Source organism: Cupressus sempervirens, chromosome 2 (genome assembly GCF_028749045.1).
Source record: "Cupressus sempervirens isolate cs-2001-9-10 chromosome 2, ASM2874904v1, whole genome shotgun sequence".
In the NCBI taxonomy this organism is placed as follows: domain Eukaryota; kingdom Viridiplantae; phylum Streptophyta; class Pinopsida; order Cupressales; family Cupressaceae; genus Cupressus; species Cupressus sempervirens.
Window position 1 is genome coordinate 601,487,656 of NC_143119.1, and position 17,363 is coordinate 601,505,018.

The following is a 17,363-nucleotide window of genomic DNA, read 5'->3' on the forward strand; positions in this document are numbered from 1 at the left end:
GATTTTAGGATATAGTTTTGGCTATTTTTAATTTAAAATATAAAAAATAGTGAATGTTTTATTTTATAAAGCTATAAAAGTGGATTAAGAGGATCAAATGAGTGTTGGGTTTTTAGATAGATGTGTATTATAAAGTCTTTTTGTGTGATGAATAATTTCATTCTTTACTATTTGTTCAAGTAAAGTATGATAAACATGTTAATTACAATTATTATTTTGTTTTTTATTTCATTGTAAAGATTTTTTAATTGTATCAATATGGTGTTCCATAATCTATTATGATTTTTGTTCTTAAACTTTTTCAAGTGTGATTTGAAAGTTGGTACAACCAAAAGTTAAGCGTTGTAGAATTTAGAAGCAAAGCAATAATTATAATGAACTATGGTGGTCTAATATATCTTAATTACAATTTGTTTAATGAGAAGATTATGAGAAGTTGAGAATTCATAATCCCTTTTAATATAAAATATTGTTGTGCACCCTTATAAAAGGAGACAAATCCTACCCATAACATCACACTTCTCAAAATTCTACATGAAAAAATAGTATCACTCCATAGTATTACAATCTAAGAGTAATAACTTAATCATTAAGTTATATTGACTTAATCATTAAGTTACATTTACTTCACTCTTAACATATTGAACTTTATACATTAGTGACATTTAATAATTATATGAACTATTAAATATTTGTTTTTTAAGGTTTCTTATTTTAGGTTACTCAATCTCCTTTATAAGGATTAACCATTGTATAATTGGTTGATTTGCTTGATCTGATAATATATTCTTGCATATTTTCAAAGTTCAAACCTTTCCTTTGTTATTCCATTCTTCCTAGTGACAAGTTATCTTTGCATGTAGGCAAGTTGGCTTCATGAAGTTGAATTGACAACTTCTATATGTCTCATGACTCAACCCATGATTTCTTTATATTTCAACATATTTGTAACATTTGACTATTGTTGACTTAGTCTTTATCGTTCGACTTCAAGTTGATATATTTTATTCATGTTGTGTTAGATTTGGTAGTCAAAATTGCTAACCATTTTAGCTTACTTTGATGATCCTATGATGCATGATGACTTTATTAGACAATGACATATTATGATGAATTGCATAATTATGGTGATTATGATGACATTTCATGAATATCTAATGTTCCTTATTTGCACATGTGTTATTATATTCATGGATATTGGTGTTATGTGGATATTGACTCATTGATATGTTGTGTGTGTCAAAGTTTATATTGGGTTGAAGGAGAAAGTTTAATTGAGGTAGAGGATGTTAGCTCCTTGATAATGTTAGATTCAATTCATCCAGCCTACACACATGGCAATTCATGCATATTGTAAACACTTAAAATGCATATTTTTGTCCCTAACTTAATCTCCAAACCTAAAATTTCAATAGGGGTTACATTTTGTCTGCTCTATTGCTTGCTAAGGAAGGAGTAAGAGATTATTCGCTTAAATTAAAGGTGCTCCTTAGATTAAAATAAAATTTTAGTGTGTATATATATTATTTGTTTGAAAGTGAAAATAGAAGGATGATCAATTATAGTTTAGTCAAAATTTAGTGATGGTGTATCTTATTAGAAATTCATTTAAAAGAAAGTATGGTGTGAAGACTTGGAAATTATAAATTTAGCACTTAAAGAGCTCTTCGTATAATTAGTAACTTATTATGAAGGCTTATCCTATTAAGAAGGAAGGTATAAAAATATATAATAACAATGTATATTTACTTTCACTTGGATAGTTAGGGATAATGTCAAGAAAATGAGTAGATAGTAGGTTCTTTAAGAACAACCAACCATGTCCCTTAGATATGGCATGCAATTCCTTCTGGATTGATAAAAAATACAGGGCATTCTTGAAAAAAAAAAAAAAGGACTTTGACATCATCAAAAACTTGGGAAATGGAGTTTTAGGTGTTTTGTGTACTACCTTGGAATATATGTTTGTTTTCTTTCTTGGCTTGGGAAGAGTCCTCATATTGCAAGATATATTCAGTCTTACTATTCATAGTCTTTTTCCATAAAGACCATTTATATTGGATCATAATGGGCACAACCATTTGGGAGTTGAGATTGCAAGCCAGGAAATGCTACAACTATTTAGAGAGGAAGCTTCATGGATTGTAACTCCTTACATTGGTCATCTTGAGAAACTCTAGGTTCCACTCTTACATTCTAACACTTGACTAGATAAACCATTTAAGTTCTAAGTCATTAGAAAATCAACAATCATGATGGTAAAGTGCAATTGAGGTACATGATGTTAGCTCCTTGATAATGTTAGATTCAAATCATCTAGCCTATGCACACAACACTTCATGCATATTGTGAACACTTAAAATACATATTTTTGTCCCTAACTTAATCTCCAAACCTAAAATTTCAATAGGGGTTACATTTTGTCTACTCTATTGCTTGCTAAGGAAGGAGTAAGAGATTATTCACTTAAATTAAAGGTTCTTCTTACATTAAAATAATTTTTTTGTGTGTATATATATTATTTGTTTGAAAGTGAAAATATAAGGATGATCAATTATAATTTAGTCAAAATTTAGTGATGGTGTATCTTATTAGAAATTCATTTAAAAGAAAGTATGGTGTGAAGACTTGGAAATTATAAATTTAGCAATTAAAGAGCTCTTTGTATAATTAGTAACTTATTACAAAGGCTTATCCTATTAAGAAGAAAGGTATAAAATATATATAATAACAATCTATATTTACTTTCACTCGGATAGTTAGGGATAATGTCAAAAACATGAGTAGATAGTAGGTTCTTTAAGAACAACCAAACACATCCCTTAGATATGGCATGCAATTTCTTTTGGATTGACAAAAATTACAAGGCATTCTTGAAAAGAAAAAGAAAAAAGACTTTGGCATCATCAAAAACTTGGGAAATGGAGTTTTAGGTGTTTTGTCTACTACCTTGGAATATATGTTTGTGTTCTTTCTTGGCTTGGGAAGAGTCCTCGTACTACAAGATATATTTAGTCTTACTATTCATAGTCTTTTTCCATAAATACCATTTATATTGGATCATAATGGGCATAATCATTTGGGAGTTGAGATTGCAAGCTAGGAAATGCTACAACTATCTAGAGAGGAAGCTTCACAGATTGTAACTCCTTACATTGGTCATCTTAAGACACTCTAGGTTCCACTCTTACATTCTGACACTTGATTATACAAACCATTTAAGTTCTAAGTCATTAGAAAATCAACAATAATGATAGTTTTGTTGTTCATTTTTATTGTGTATATAAAGGATTTGAGCAATACGGAAAACAAATCCACGAAGCCCTCAAATACCTATATGTAGAAAACCTATCACAGAGAAGAAAAAGACAATAAAAGACAAGGGTTTGCTTTGAAATCATGCAAATTCTATTCTCGAAAAAAGAAAAGATGCAAGATACTTACAAATGATCCATCCTTATAGTAAGAGATCAAAACCCGAAAAGGGTAACCTAAAAGGTAAAAGCCATATAATAATTAGTAATTAATTATTAAACATGAATGCAAAAGTGCATAAAGAGAAATATTAAGAAGGGATAAAAAGTAATTTAATTAATGAAATTAAATTAACCTTTTTCTCTAACACCCCCATTAAGATGAGCAATAATGTAGTTACAAACAATGCATAAAGAGCAAGGAAACTACAAAGCAATGCTAAAAGCAAACTTGGGTCCCGCGGTACCCAATCACAACCAAATCTCTATGAAATGGAGAAATAGAGAAATCCCAATGGGAAAAACTCTACTCCAAAAAGAGATAGTTGAAAATGTAGCGAAGGACTGTAGAAGCCTCCAATTGGAGGAATGTTCCAAAAAATAGGAACAAAGAGCGATCATGAAGAAACATCAGTGAAGCATGAAGAAGTCGCAAACTCTATCAAAAATAAATTGTTGATCTATAGAACCTCCTCTAAAATAGAACCTGAGTAGGTAGAGAAGAATATAATCTACATCGAATCAGGAGGCATACAAAGGCAAACAACTAAACTTGAAGATACAGATGGCATGAAACACCAAAGCCTGAAGAGTTGATCAATCAAACCAAGGAAGCATGAAAAAAACAATAGAAGAACTCCCCCCTAATGTAGACAAGGGTGAGGTGACAAACAACTGAGAAAGTGGACCAATAACTCTTGCAAAATAGAAAGAACCAAGAACATCGAGAGTGAGGATGAGGTATAGACACCTATAAAGGCATGTATCATCAACACATCATGGGGTTAATGTCATGGAAGGGATATACACTTGACAAAAGAAGAGGGCACTAAAAGGCAAACAACTATCCCCCCATGGCACTTTATAATGTAGTGTAAGTACAATAAGTCACAATGATGAGAAAGCTCTTGAAAATGCAAGGAGTGGCACTTTATCTCAGTGTGTTTGCATAAATGTGCTTACAAATGATATGAACAATAATCAAAAAGTGCAAAGAGCTATTACAACAAATAGTACAACCCAAAAAAAGAAATCTCATGCCATGAAAATGATCCCCGGACCTAAAACACCCAAAATGTCCACCATAGTGTAATAAAGAAAAACCCATAATAGAAAGAGCTTGGAGTAGAATCTGGAAGACAAACTAGTATTTCTAGAAAAATAATTGAACAAGCTTTCCAAAAATATAACGTTTTTGAAAAATAGAGTTGGAATACTCAAAATATGCCCCTCTGGAGTGAAAAATAGAATATCTAGCTTTGACTACCTAAATAGGAAAACAAACTACATCAAAATTAGAAAAAAATACCCCCGTATGCTCAAGATAAGGCGAAAAAATTAACAGGGCTCCTGGAAATGCATCAAAAAATAATTAATTTTCTTTTTTAAATAACAACCACTGTTTGAGCGGAGTGGGGGTGGTGGCCTGGTGGTAGAAGGGTAGTGGAGCCTACATTTAATATGCATATCAAAGAACCTATGTTTCAAATTTCAAGTTGTTTCAACATGTTTTGACTAGGTTTTGATTCCCTCAAAGTTGGTTGTTTATTGTTGTCACGCTGATGTAAATTGTTCAGAATTCTGGGAGGCCATGTTTGACTTGTCATAACTTTGACCTAGTTGACTAAAATGAGATAATTCCTTTTGCATTATATTCTAGAGGTTAGAGACTTATTATGTTTCAATTTTGAGCTTATGACGAATCCATTTGATCAATTTTCGAATGCAATTTTATTTACAATTTGTAAAGTTTTACCGGTGCCATAAAATGCAAATTGATTGGTACCCCTATTCATGATGTCATAACTCTGAATCTATGATAGGTGAGATTGAATGGATTGTACCATTGCATTCTACTCTAAAAATTCTTTGAGTGTGCTAGTTTACAAGCCTTGATGAATTCGTCTACACACTTTCCCAGGTCTATTCCATTTGCAAAAATCACTTTCCTACCAGTGCTTCTAGTCCTGCAAATCTAAGTAGCCCTCTTTGACCGCTTGCCAAATGCCCCCAATTTTTGGTCATGAGCCCAAATCCTAGATTTATATTTTCCTTGTGACATTGAACCAATCTCCTAGTTTTTGTTCCCCCAAGTGTCCATTTGACCTGTTTCCAAAGCCAAATCCAAAATAATATTTTGGTTTTCTGACTTGTTTTGTTGCAAACAGTTCTGAAGAGGCAACTTTAATGGTCAATATCTTTTGATTGAGAATTTTTCATGAGATGATATTTGGCAGGGTAATAGTATGCAGAACAAAAGATTAGTAGGTTTGATTTCAGAGCCCGGTCAAGTTTTTTTGTCAGTTTTTTAGGTTAGTCAAAGGACCCCTTGACACGAAATTTATAATTTGCAGAAAATGAGAAAATGACTCTTAATTAGCAGTTCAGTGATTTAATTTTGATCAAATCAGTGGCAAATAATTAATGGATCATTTTGAGCATTCAGTTGTTTGAAAATGAATTTTTTTTTAGTCGAACCCAATTTGGGACCGGACTAACTTCATCAGATTGATAAATTTTAAATGGGAGTCATCATGGTGGGCATTTCCAATATGCATATTACCACTTGAGACCCAAGTAGCAGTCATGTCACTATTTTCATGACCTTAATCCAAAGCTAAGATGCCTCCAGTGTACATTTAGTTTTCAATCACCTTGGAATAACCGGTGAATCTACTACCATTTATATTATCATTTACAAACTTTTGGTGATCATATGTTGGAAGTTTATGGTTGGGCAGTGGTTATTGCTATTAACACAAAACCTCTTCATAACATTTTCTAACCTTGTTCCTCATAAAATAAAGTATTACAAATTTTCTATCAGTGGATTAGATCCCTAAGAAGAAAGAGGTTGCCAAGTTTGGTAGGAGCAATTCATTGACGTCTTGGGCCCATTCAAGTCCCATTTGCAAAAAGAGATTCAAGGCCTATGGAAACAATGAGATGGTGGTTGGTCTTCAAATATACTAACTTCACTTAAAGTTTTTTTTTTGAAGAAGCAAGAAAAAGCCTTTCCTTCAATCTGTCCAAGTCAATCTGACAAGTGATGATGCACTCGATCATTGGTGTGATCGAAACAATTCAACCTAGACATAGCATATTTTCTCCTCATTTATGAGTGCTATAACAAAGGTACTGATCTCCTCTGCAGCTAGGTTGGAAGGAAAGCATGAACATGGCATGTAACATATAAAATAACTTTTCACCATATCAAATAAATTGCAAGAGTCTCTCTTGAGTGTTCACTTCCCAATTCGCATCATGCCCAAGGAAGGCATTCCCATGCTTGAGACGATGGATCTCATTTGGGAGATTTAGCATTCAAATTTGAAGCTCCCCTGCAAGAATGTTGTCCTCCACCTTTTCTTCTGCTCCTAATAATTTCTTTATGACTAGCCCTTCATCCACTACTCTACAGGGTGCGAATTGCAGCATAACAGTTTGGTCAATGAGTATAAGGTTGATTACTTTTGTATATAGAGATGATCCATGTTTACTTATGGATGGCGATGATGCTTCTTAATAGAAATCAGCAAGAACAATGGGCCAAATGCATGTAGAGGGAGTAGAACTTTTAAATAAAATAAATGGGGAAGAAATGAAGGACATAATACTAGAGATGCCATGAATGTCTTGAGTGGATTGTCTTGTTGTTGTAGTGGGAGATGACCCAAATGTCGCATCAAGGAGTTTCCATTAACCAATCATCCTCATTATCATTTCTGCACAGATGATAGCTGGAATTTTGTTGGTCATGGCTGAAGGAGATTGTCAAACACGGGTTCTCAAAGAGAAGATTGTGGAAGATGTTAAAAAACTTTACTTTCGCATGCCTAAAGACCTTATTACAGACATCTCATGGAGATTCTTGTAACGCCAACTTCTTGAAAGAGGTGAAGTAGCCATTTAAAGTGAGAGGAACTTCTATTATATCGACAAGATTTTGTTTGTGCCTATGTAAGGATAATAAGGTGAACAACCATAAGGATATACATTAAAATCTTAGTCCCACATTCATTGGGTCATGTTATTTTAGGATGTTTATAAGTCCAAACACAATAATGTTATATGTCTAAAGCTCCACACTTTATGACGAATATGGCAAGCTCACGGTGGAACCCAAACAACTAGATCACACCAGAACAAAATTTTGAATGGATGTGCATGACAAATGATGATGTCAGATGATGACATGGCATCTAATAACCAACCAAATCATGACAAGTGGTGGTACGGTGGACAACTCACAATCTGACATGTGTCAAGGGCAACCCAACTTAGCATGAATTCTGAGGTGCCAATGTGGCACAATGTGCCACATGTTGTGAAGGTGTATTCCCACATGTGATGTGGTAGTTGATGACTATACATGTGGGGAAGTGCCTAGTCGACATGTAGCAATGGGCCCTAGTCAACGGTGACATGGCAAGTACAAACAGAGGATGACATGGCATTGATCAGACAGTTAAAGAGCCAATGAGAAGCTATCACGTGGCAGTGTGGTAGATGGGACTAATCAGAGGGTGTCATGTAGTGCCCAGTGTCAGATGACTATGCAGAAGACATGCCAATTAGAGTGTGACATGTATCACAACTCGGTCAAACATGTTTGACCTAGATGGAAATTAAGAGGGAAAAAATCAAAATGTCTAAAATAAGAATTTTTTATTATTTTCCCTTTCTGAACATGCAGAGAAATTTTAAATAAATTTTGATTTAAACCTATAGTTTTGACTTTAGGTAAAAAACTTCAATATGTGCCAAAATGCAGTCTCAGCACCATGACAAGAGCCTAAAATTCAAAATGAGATTTTGGGCTTCTGGTAAGTGGATATGACACTATTATATATCTCCAAAATTGGGAGAGAATGAAATTTCTATTTTTGGAGTTTTTTTTTCACATAGGAAGCCACTGGTTCAAGTTATACAAGGATTTGTCTCATGTGTCCATTTTTTGGTTTCATTTAGTTAGGGCAGTTCAGTTTCGATTTCTAGTGAAATGATTAATTGAATAAGCATAAGAGGCAGGATGAATGCAATTAGGGGCAAATTTTGTTCCCTCCAAGTCAGTTGAATCAAGGTATTATCAAAATTTTAGATATATTTTAGATATTTTAGCAACACAAAGGTTCTTATCATTGAAGAAGAGGTATTTCAAGTTTGTTACATAACAGTGATGATAATCATATTAGATTTTAGGGGTAGAAAGATGAGAGATGCTTTACAACAACATGGAATGAAGATACAAGTGGACACATGTCACTTGCAGATTAGATTTGGGATTTCATTCCTTTCTTATATCTTTCTCTTTCTGATTCATTGTAAGGGTCGACAGTTTTCATTGTGAGACCAGGGGTTGGTTCCAGTTTGTCTATGAGACCACACTATTGGATCCAAATTTGTGTTTCTACCATACTCTTCAGCATTGTTTCTCTTATATGAACAACATTAGTCATGCTAAATTAGACAATTCTAATCTATTAAGTTATTTTCATGAGTTGTTTGCATCTAAATGTATAGTTTCAAAGAAATGAATACAAAAGAGCAAGAATCTTCTTAGTTTCATTTTGATTTTCATCTCCTATCTCTTTAATCTACACTTTTTTGAGGTTTAGGGGCAAAGAAATTATACCCATTTGCATCTCCATATGTTGTATGTTTGATATGTTTTTCTATTGGAACAAATGGCCAAGCAAATGCTTGATGTATTTGATAGGGTTATTGGTTATTTGAGAATGATATTTCATGAGAATGAGGTCTTTATGAACACCGATGTCTAATTCACAAAGTGATAAGATAGATATGATATCTTGATGTATGGAATATGTCACTGATATCATAGATGTATGTATGTAATTCATGGAATTACCCAATAGATAAGGCATTGATCAGCTACAGGATCAACTTATTCTTACTATTACATATTTTGGGGATTTGCTAAAATCAACATTATAACCATCCATTTCCCTTTTCATTTAAGAGCTAAAAGGATGCCCTCACTTAGCTTATCAATTTCTTAGGTCATGCCATTAGATATTTCATGTCTATGATCTTTGCTAAAGTATAGAATATATAAGGGTTCTATATGCTTTATTTTAGATTCAATGTATGCTTTGAATACTAGTACCATATGAAGAATCTATAGGTATACTTGCCTAGGTTTTGCAGAACCTAAAGTAGAAGAAGGGTCTAGCCTTATAGTTGGCTTGGTATATGAAAGGATATGTTACAGATGGGAAGTAGCTGCCCCTAGATGTATTCTCTTCTCATCGAGATAATTTGAAACCATAATATTTCAGAACACCAATAAACCCAATGTTGAATTGGTACCTAAATTGGCTAGTTGATTCATCACTCTATTCACTTCCTTGAAGTAGTGTGAAACTTTAAAATCCTCGAAGTCCAAAAGAAAATCCTTGATTTTTCATATACTTTGATCCAAATGCCATGCCTCCATATTTCCTTTCTTAATGCCATTGATAATGATTTTTGAGTCTCCTTCGAAATGTATACATTGACATCCAATTTTTATTCCTAACCCCAAAGCTTCCTTTATAGCAAAACATTCTACAATATTATTTTTACCATCCAACAATCATTTGGCTATAAACACAATTATGTTTCCTTTATGATCTTTTGCCACACATCCACACCCTAATACACCTAGGTTACCCCTTGCTACCCCATCAAAATTAATTTTGATCCCTCCCTCCTCTAGAGGTATCCATAATGCCTTCTCCCTTTTTGAGATTGGATTAACCCCAATACACCCATGAATGGGCCGGTACTTAATAAGTGGGAAGTTGGATTGTAAGTGAGCATCATATCTAGTGAATACTAAATGTTGGGTATTGCGTGTTGATGATGCAAAGGATATTACCTTTGCTATCACCCTTTCAAGCCTATGTCCAAACATCGACCAAGCTTCTTCCTTATCTTGAAAGATCCTTCTATTCCTCTCTTTCCATAGCTCCCATAAGCTTATGGACGGAATGACTGTCTATGTTGATCTGAACACTTGTTTGTTCTTCTTTGCTAGCCAAGCTTCCAACCATCCTTGTAAGGTGGGTAATATTGGGCTTTCCCACCCCAGTGTGGATTTTACCATGTCCCAAGCCTTTTGCGCAAAACTATAATGGAGAAGAATATGGTCTATAGTTTTTTCTCACTTTTACACAGAGGGCATAGAAATGGACCTTGGAAGCCCATTTTTAGCAATCTCTCCCCTAAGAGAATCTTTCCATTTCCTACCAACCATGTGAAGGCTCCTACCTTGGGAAGGCATGCACTATCCTAGCACAAATTTTGTTCCCATGGTATAAGATTTTGATTGCCTTCAAGGATCTGATATCCTAATTTGATAGTATATGTACCACTCTTCAAGTCTCTCCAGATCAAATGGTCCCTATTTCTAGAAAGAGCAAGAATTCTTTCCTTGAAAATTTATTGCAAACTAAGTTTGTCTACTAGATTCAAATTTAATAATGAAAACTCTTTCCATTTTCCTTGTGAACCTTTGCCATTTGCAGGAATCTCAATGAAATTTACAACTTTGTGTCCCCACTGCTACCTAGTAGTGGCTATCAGCTACTTTAAGACTCCTAATTTCTCTAGTTGAGGGTCCCCATCCCATGAATCCTTCCAAAAATCTACCTATTTCTCATCCCCAATTTTTCATGTAAAGTGGTTTGTGATTAAAAATCTACACTCCATCAAAAAATTCCACATAGTTGAACCCTTGGGGGATCTTCCATTGTCAAGATGTGATTGTCTTCCATGTTGTCAAGATATTTAGCTGAGAGAAGCTTGAACCATCTTTAGTTTCTAGCACTATAGATCTACCAAACTAGTTTGGATCCAAAAGCCAAATTAAGGAAAGACTAGTCCCTAAGTCGTGCACCCCCTTGCCCTCTTGGTCTACAAACTTTCGACTAGGCCATGAGGGGGACCCTTTCACATTCCTTAGCCCCATTCCAAAAGAATTTTCTCATACTTTGTGCAATTGAAAAATATTTTTCTTAAGGATTTTAAAGCAAGCTATAGAGTTTATCAACAAAGCTAAAATTATTGCTCTTAGCATTGTGATTCTTCCTGCCAAAGTTAACCATTGTCCCTTCCAACTTTCCATCTTTTTCCTACAATCTTCAGTCAATTTGTCCCACATGTGTCCTTTTCCTACCCCACCAAATAGAGGTGTGCCTAAAAATATCCCTGGTAATGTGCCAATTCCAACTCCCATAAATCCTGCAATTGCCCTCTTATATCCCACTTTAGTGTTGAAAAAATAAATTTTCAATTTCTCCCAATTGACTAATTTCCCTGAAGCCATGTTGTATTCGGTTAAAACTTGTTGCATACAATTAGCCTCCACCATGGATGCAACCCCAAAGAAATATGTGTCATCAGCAAACTAGGAATGGGTTGTTGTGGACAAAATGACTCTCTATGTTGATTTGAACACTTGTTTGTTCTTCTTTGCTGGCTAGGCTTCTAGCCATCCTTATAAGGTGGATGATACTAGGCTTGCCCACTCTAGCTTGGATTTTACCATGTCCCAAGCCTTCTGCACAAAACTGTAATGGAAAAGAATATGGTCTATAGTTTTTCCTCACTTTTACACAAAGGGAATAAAAATGGACCTTGGAAGCCCATTTTTAGCAATCTCTCCCCTGAGAGAATCTTTCCATTTCCTACCAGCCATGTGAAGGCTCCTGCCTTGGGAAGGCATGCACTATCCCAACACAAATTTTGTTCCCATGGTATAAGATTTTGATTGCCTTCAAGGATCTGATATCCTAATTTGATAGTATATTTTCCACTCTTCGAGCTGCTTTAGATCAAATGGTCCCTATTTCTAGAAAGAGCAAGAATTCTTTCCTCGAAAATTTGTTGCAAACTAAGTTTGTCTATTGGATTCAAATTTAATAATGACAACTCTTTCCATTTTCCTTGTGAACCTTTGCCATTTGTAGGAATCTCAATGAAATTTTCAACTTTGTGTCCCTACTGCTACCTAGTAGTGGCTATCAACTGCTCTGAGACTCCTAATTTCTCTAGTTGAGGGTCCCGATCCCATGAATCCTTCCAAAAATTTGCCTATTTCCCATCCCCAATTTTTCATGTAAAGTGGTCTGTGATTAAAAATATGCACTCCATCAAAAAATTCCACATAGTCGAACCCCTTGGGGGATCTTCCACTGTCAAGATGCGATTATCTTCCATGCTATCAAGATATTTAGCTTAGAGAAGCTTGACCCATCTTTGGTTTCTAGCACTATAGATCTACCAGACTAGTTTGGCTCCAAGAGCCAAATTAAGGAAAGACTAGTCCCTGAGTTGTGCACCCCCAGCCCTTTTGGTCTACAAACTTTCGACCAAGCCTTGAGGGGGACCCTTTCACCTTCCTCAGCCCCATTCCAATGGAATTTTCTCATACTTTATGCAATTGAAAAATAATTTTCTTAAGGATTTTAAAGCAAGCCATAGAGTTTATCAGCAAAGCTGAAATTACTGCTCTTAGCATTGTGATTCTTCCTGCTAAAGTTAACCATTGTCCCTTCCAACTTTCCATCTTTTTCCTACAATCTTTAGTTAATTTGTCCCACATGTGCCCTTTTCCTACCCCACCAAATAGAGGTGTGCCTAAAAATATCCCTGGTAATGTGCCAATTATGACTCCTAGAAATTCTACAATTGCCCTCTGATATCCCACTTCAGTGTTGAAAAAATAAATTTTTGATTTCTCCTACTTGATCAATTGCCCTGAAGCCATGTTGTATTCAATTAAAACTTGTTTCATACACTTAGCCTCCACCATGGATGAAACCCCAAAGAAATAAGTGTCATCAACAAACTGGGAATGGGTGGTTGTTGACGGAATGACTCTCCATGCTGAACTGAACACTTGTTTGTTCTTCTTTGCTGGCCAAGCTTCTAGCCATCCTTATAAGGTGGGTAATATTGGGCTTGCCCATCCCAGCTTGGATTTTACCATGTCCCAAGCCTTCTGCACAAAACTATAATGGAGAAGAATATGGTATATAGTTTCTTCCTCACTTCCACATAGAGGGCATAGAAATGGATCTTGGAAGCCCATTTTTAGCAATCTCTCCCTTGAGAGAATCTTTCCATTTCCTACCAGCCATGTGAAGGCTCTTGCCTTGGGAAGGCATGCGCTATCCCATCACAAATTGTGTTCCCAAGATTTTGATTACCTTCAAGGATCAAATATCCTAATTTGACAATATATTTTCCACTCTTTGAGCTACTCTAGATCAAATGGTCCCTATTTCTAGAAAGAGCAAGAATTCTTTCCTTGAAATTTTTTTGCAAACTAAGTTTGTTTGCTAGATTCAAATTTAATAATGACAACTCTTTCCATTTTCCTTATGAACCTTTGTTGTTTGTCGAGATCTCAATGAAATTTTCAACTTTGTGTCCCCACTACTGCCTAGTAGTGGCTATCAGCTACTTTGAGACTCTTGATTTCTCTAGTTGAGGGTCCCCATCCCATGAATCCTTCAAAAAATTTGCCTATTTCCCATCCCCAATTTTTCATGTAAAATGGTATGTAATTAAAAATCTGCACTCCATCAGAAAATTCCACATAGTCGAACCCCTTGGGGGATCTTCCACTGTCAAGATGCGATTATCTTCCATGCTATCAAGATAGTTAGCTCGGAGAAGCTTTACCTATCTTTGGTTTCTAGCACTATAGATCTACCATACTAGTTTGGCTCCAAGAGCCAAATTAAGGAAATACCAGTCCTTGAGCCGTGCACCCCCCCGCCCTCTTGGTCTGCAAACTTTCGATCAGGCCATGAGAGGGATCCTTTCACCTTCCTTAGCCCCATTCCAAAGGAATTTTACCATACTTTATGCAATTGAAAAATATTTTTCTTAAGGATTTTAAAGCAAGCCATAGAGTTTATCGGCAAAGCTAAAATTATTGCTCTTAGCATTGTGATTCTTCCTGCCAATGTTAACCATTGTCCCTTCCAACTTTCCATCTTTTTCCTACAATCTTCAATAAATTTGTCCCACATGTGCCCTTTGCCTACCCCACCAAATAGAGGTGTGCCTAAAAATATCCTTGTTAATGTGCCAATTCTGACTCCCAAAAATTTTGCAATTGCCCTTTGATATCCCACTTTAGTGTTGAAAAAATAAATTTATGATTTCTCCCAATTGACTGATTGCCTTGAAGCCATGTTGTATTTGGTTAAAACTTGTTGCATACACTTAGTCTTCACCATGGATGCAACCCCAAAGAAATAAGTGTCATCAATGAACTGGGAAGTGGTTGCCTCTATTCCTTGGGTAATCAAGATGCCTTTCCATGATCCTTGTGCCCTTTTCCTTGTAATAGATCTACCCAAGGCTTTTGCCAAAATGATAAACAAGAAAGGAGAAATTAGATCTCCCTGTCAAATTCCTCTGCCAATTTTGAAAAAACCCTGTGCATTTCCATTCACTAGCATTGAAGCTCTAAAATATGAGATCATACTTTTAGTCCATTGTAGCCATTTGTCTTCAAAACCAAACCTTTGTAACAGTTCCAAAAGAAAACCCTTATCAACCCTATCATTGGCTTTCCTAATGTCCAATTTGAGCATTATTTTCCTATCCTTACTTTTCTTTGTTGTATGGTTTGCCTCATGGGCAACTATCACTAGTACAAAAATAGCAATATGTGACTAAAAAAACTACTAAAATTTGTATATATGTGACTAAACTTAGTCATGTGACTAATAGTAGTTAATATCCAATCATTTATAACACTACTAAATTTACTACTAAGCAATTTTAGTCATCTATTTGATTTTGATCATTGATTTAGTTGTATATTTAGTAGTATATATAGTGGTATATTAAATAGTATATTTAGTAATTGATTTAGCAGTGTCTTTAATCATGTTTCTAGTCACATATTTAGTAGTATATTTAATGACATAGTTAGTTGTATATTTGAAAGTTAATTTAGTCACATATTTAATAGTATATTTAGTAGCATATTTAATTGTATATTTGGTCACGTATTTAGTATATTTACTCACATGTTTAGTGGTATATTTAGTAGCATAACTAGTAGTATATTTGATCAAATATTTAATAGTGTATTAGGTCATAATAGAGCACGATGGAATCGAACCACCATCCATCTGCTTGTAAAGCAGGTGCTCTTCCATTGAGCTAGCACCCTTAAAAGAATGATCATACAATGTGTAACTTTCTACATTGTCTTGATTCTTAGCATAATATATAAATCTACAAACTATGGTTATTAGTCTCAACATAAAGGACCAAACACACAATTAGAGAAGAGGAATGCTCAAACTATGAAATCAATGAAAAGTTTTGGAGAAAGAATGACACATTTTACAATATAAGAGAAAGTAATTACATGTTTAAATAACTACTTTTGTTACTTCTTATTTAATAATTTCTCTTATTTAATTATTTTTTTCAGATACTTTTCGTGAGTATAAGGCTATAAAATTCAATTCACTTAACTTTGAACGAAACACAATTTTCCTAAATGGCAACAAAGAATGAAATAAAAAAAGATTTTATTTGGGTTTAAATCTACCATGCAATGCTCTACTATCATCTTTGAAATAATAAAGTTCCTAAATATTTCCATATAACCAACCATTGGAATTGTGATACATGTGTGTATATTTTTATAGGTTTAAACTTTAGAGGTATCATATTATAAATACAAATATATAGTAAGAAACAAGCTACATATGTATAAAACAACGTGTAAATGATTGTAAAATACACTGTAGTCATGCATTAACGGGATACAAAGAAGAAGCATTAAACCAAAATTCATAATATTCACGATAATTTGGTCCCAAGTGCGGCATGAAACTTGTTGAGTGTAGTAAAAAACAAATCCTTGTTGCCCACGATTTCTCCATGGATTGCAAGTGTTGCATGATAAATATGTTAAGGAACGGGAGACTCGTGAATGATAGACCCCTGCACATATTATTGATTTTGAGATAGTTGAATGTTACCTAGTGAAGAACCAACTGTACCACCTAGTTGCATAGGAGCAGAGGTGGGATAATGCACGGTGAGAGGAATGGTTATTTTGCCTTCAGAATAAATGCATACTAATCCCCTCTTATTATGTTGTTGCTGATATGGAAATGGATGTTGCTGTTGTGAATGATGTCGTTGTGAGGTGGGATGATCATGGCATGGTTTCTGTTGATATACACGTAGGTGTTGATGATGTTGATGAAAATAATGTGGGGTGTGTTGATCATTATGTAGCGGGTACTGAAGAGATTGATATGGGTGTGGCAGATGTTGATGATCACAATTCTAGTGTTGATGTTGAGGTGCCAATTGTTGTTTGCATGGCTTATGATGTTTCCCTTGCTGATCTTGGTGTTGGTGTTGATGTTCTCCTTGCTCGTCATTATAGAATATTTGATATTGCTTTGGCTGACAAAGGTTCAAATTTGCCTCCTGCTGCTCTTTTTTTTTTTTTCTATAATTCATGTTCATGTTGATATTGGCATGAGTTTGGTTTTTCTTCCTTACATTCATTTTAGTGATATTGTTGTTGGTGCTCATCCTGATACGTATTTTTCTATTGTTGATTTTGTTCTCAATGTTGTTGATGCTCTTGGTATGGAAAGACTGGTTGTTTTTGTTGACATTTGGGTTAGTTTGGCTCTTGCTGCTGATTTTGACATACATTTTTCTACTCTTTCTGATGTTGTTTCTCTTCCTTAGTCTTCTATGAGTGCTCTGCTGGTAGTGTTGAGGATTTTGTTGCTCCTTATGACTATCATGTGGCTGGTGGTGGTGTTGATCTTCTTGTTGTTGGGAACCTAAAACATAGGAATGTGTAGGATGAGGAGGCGA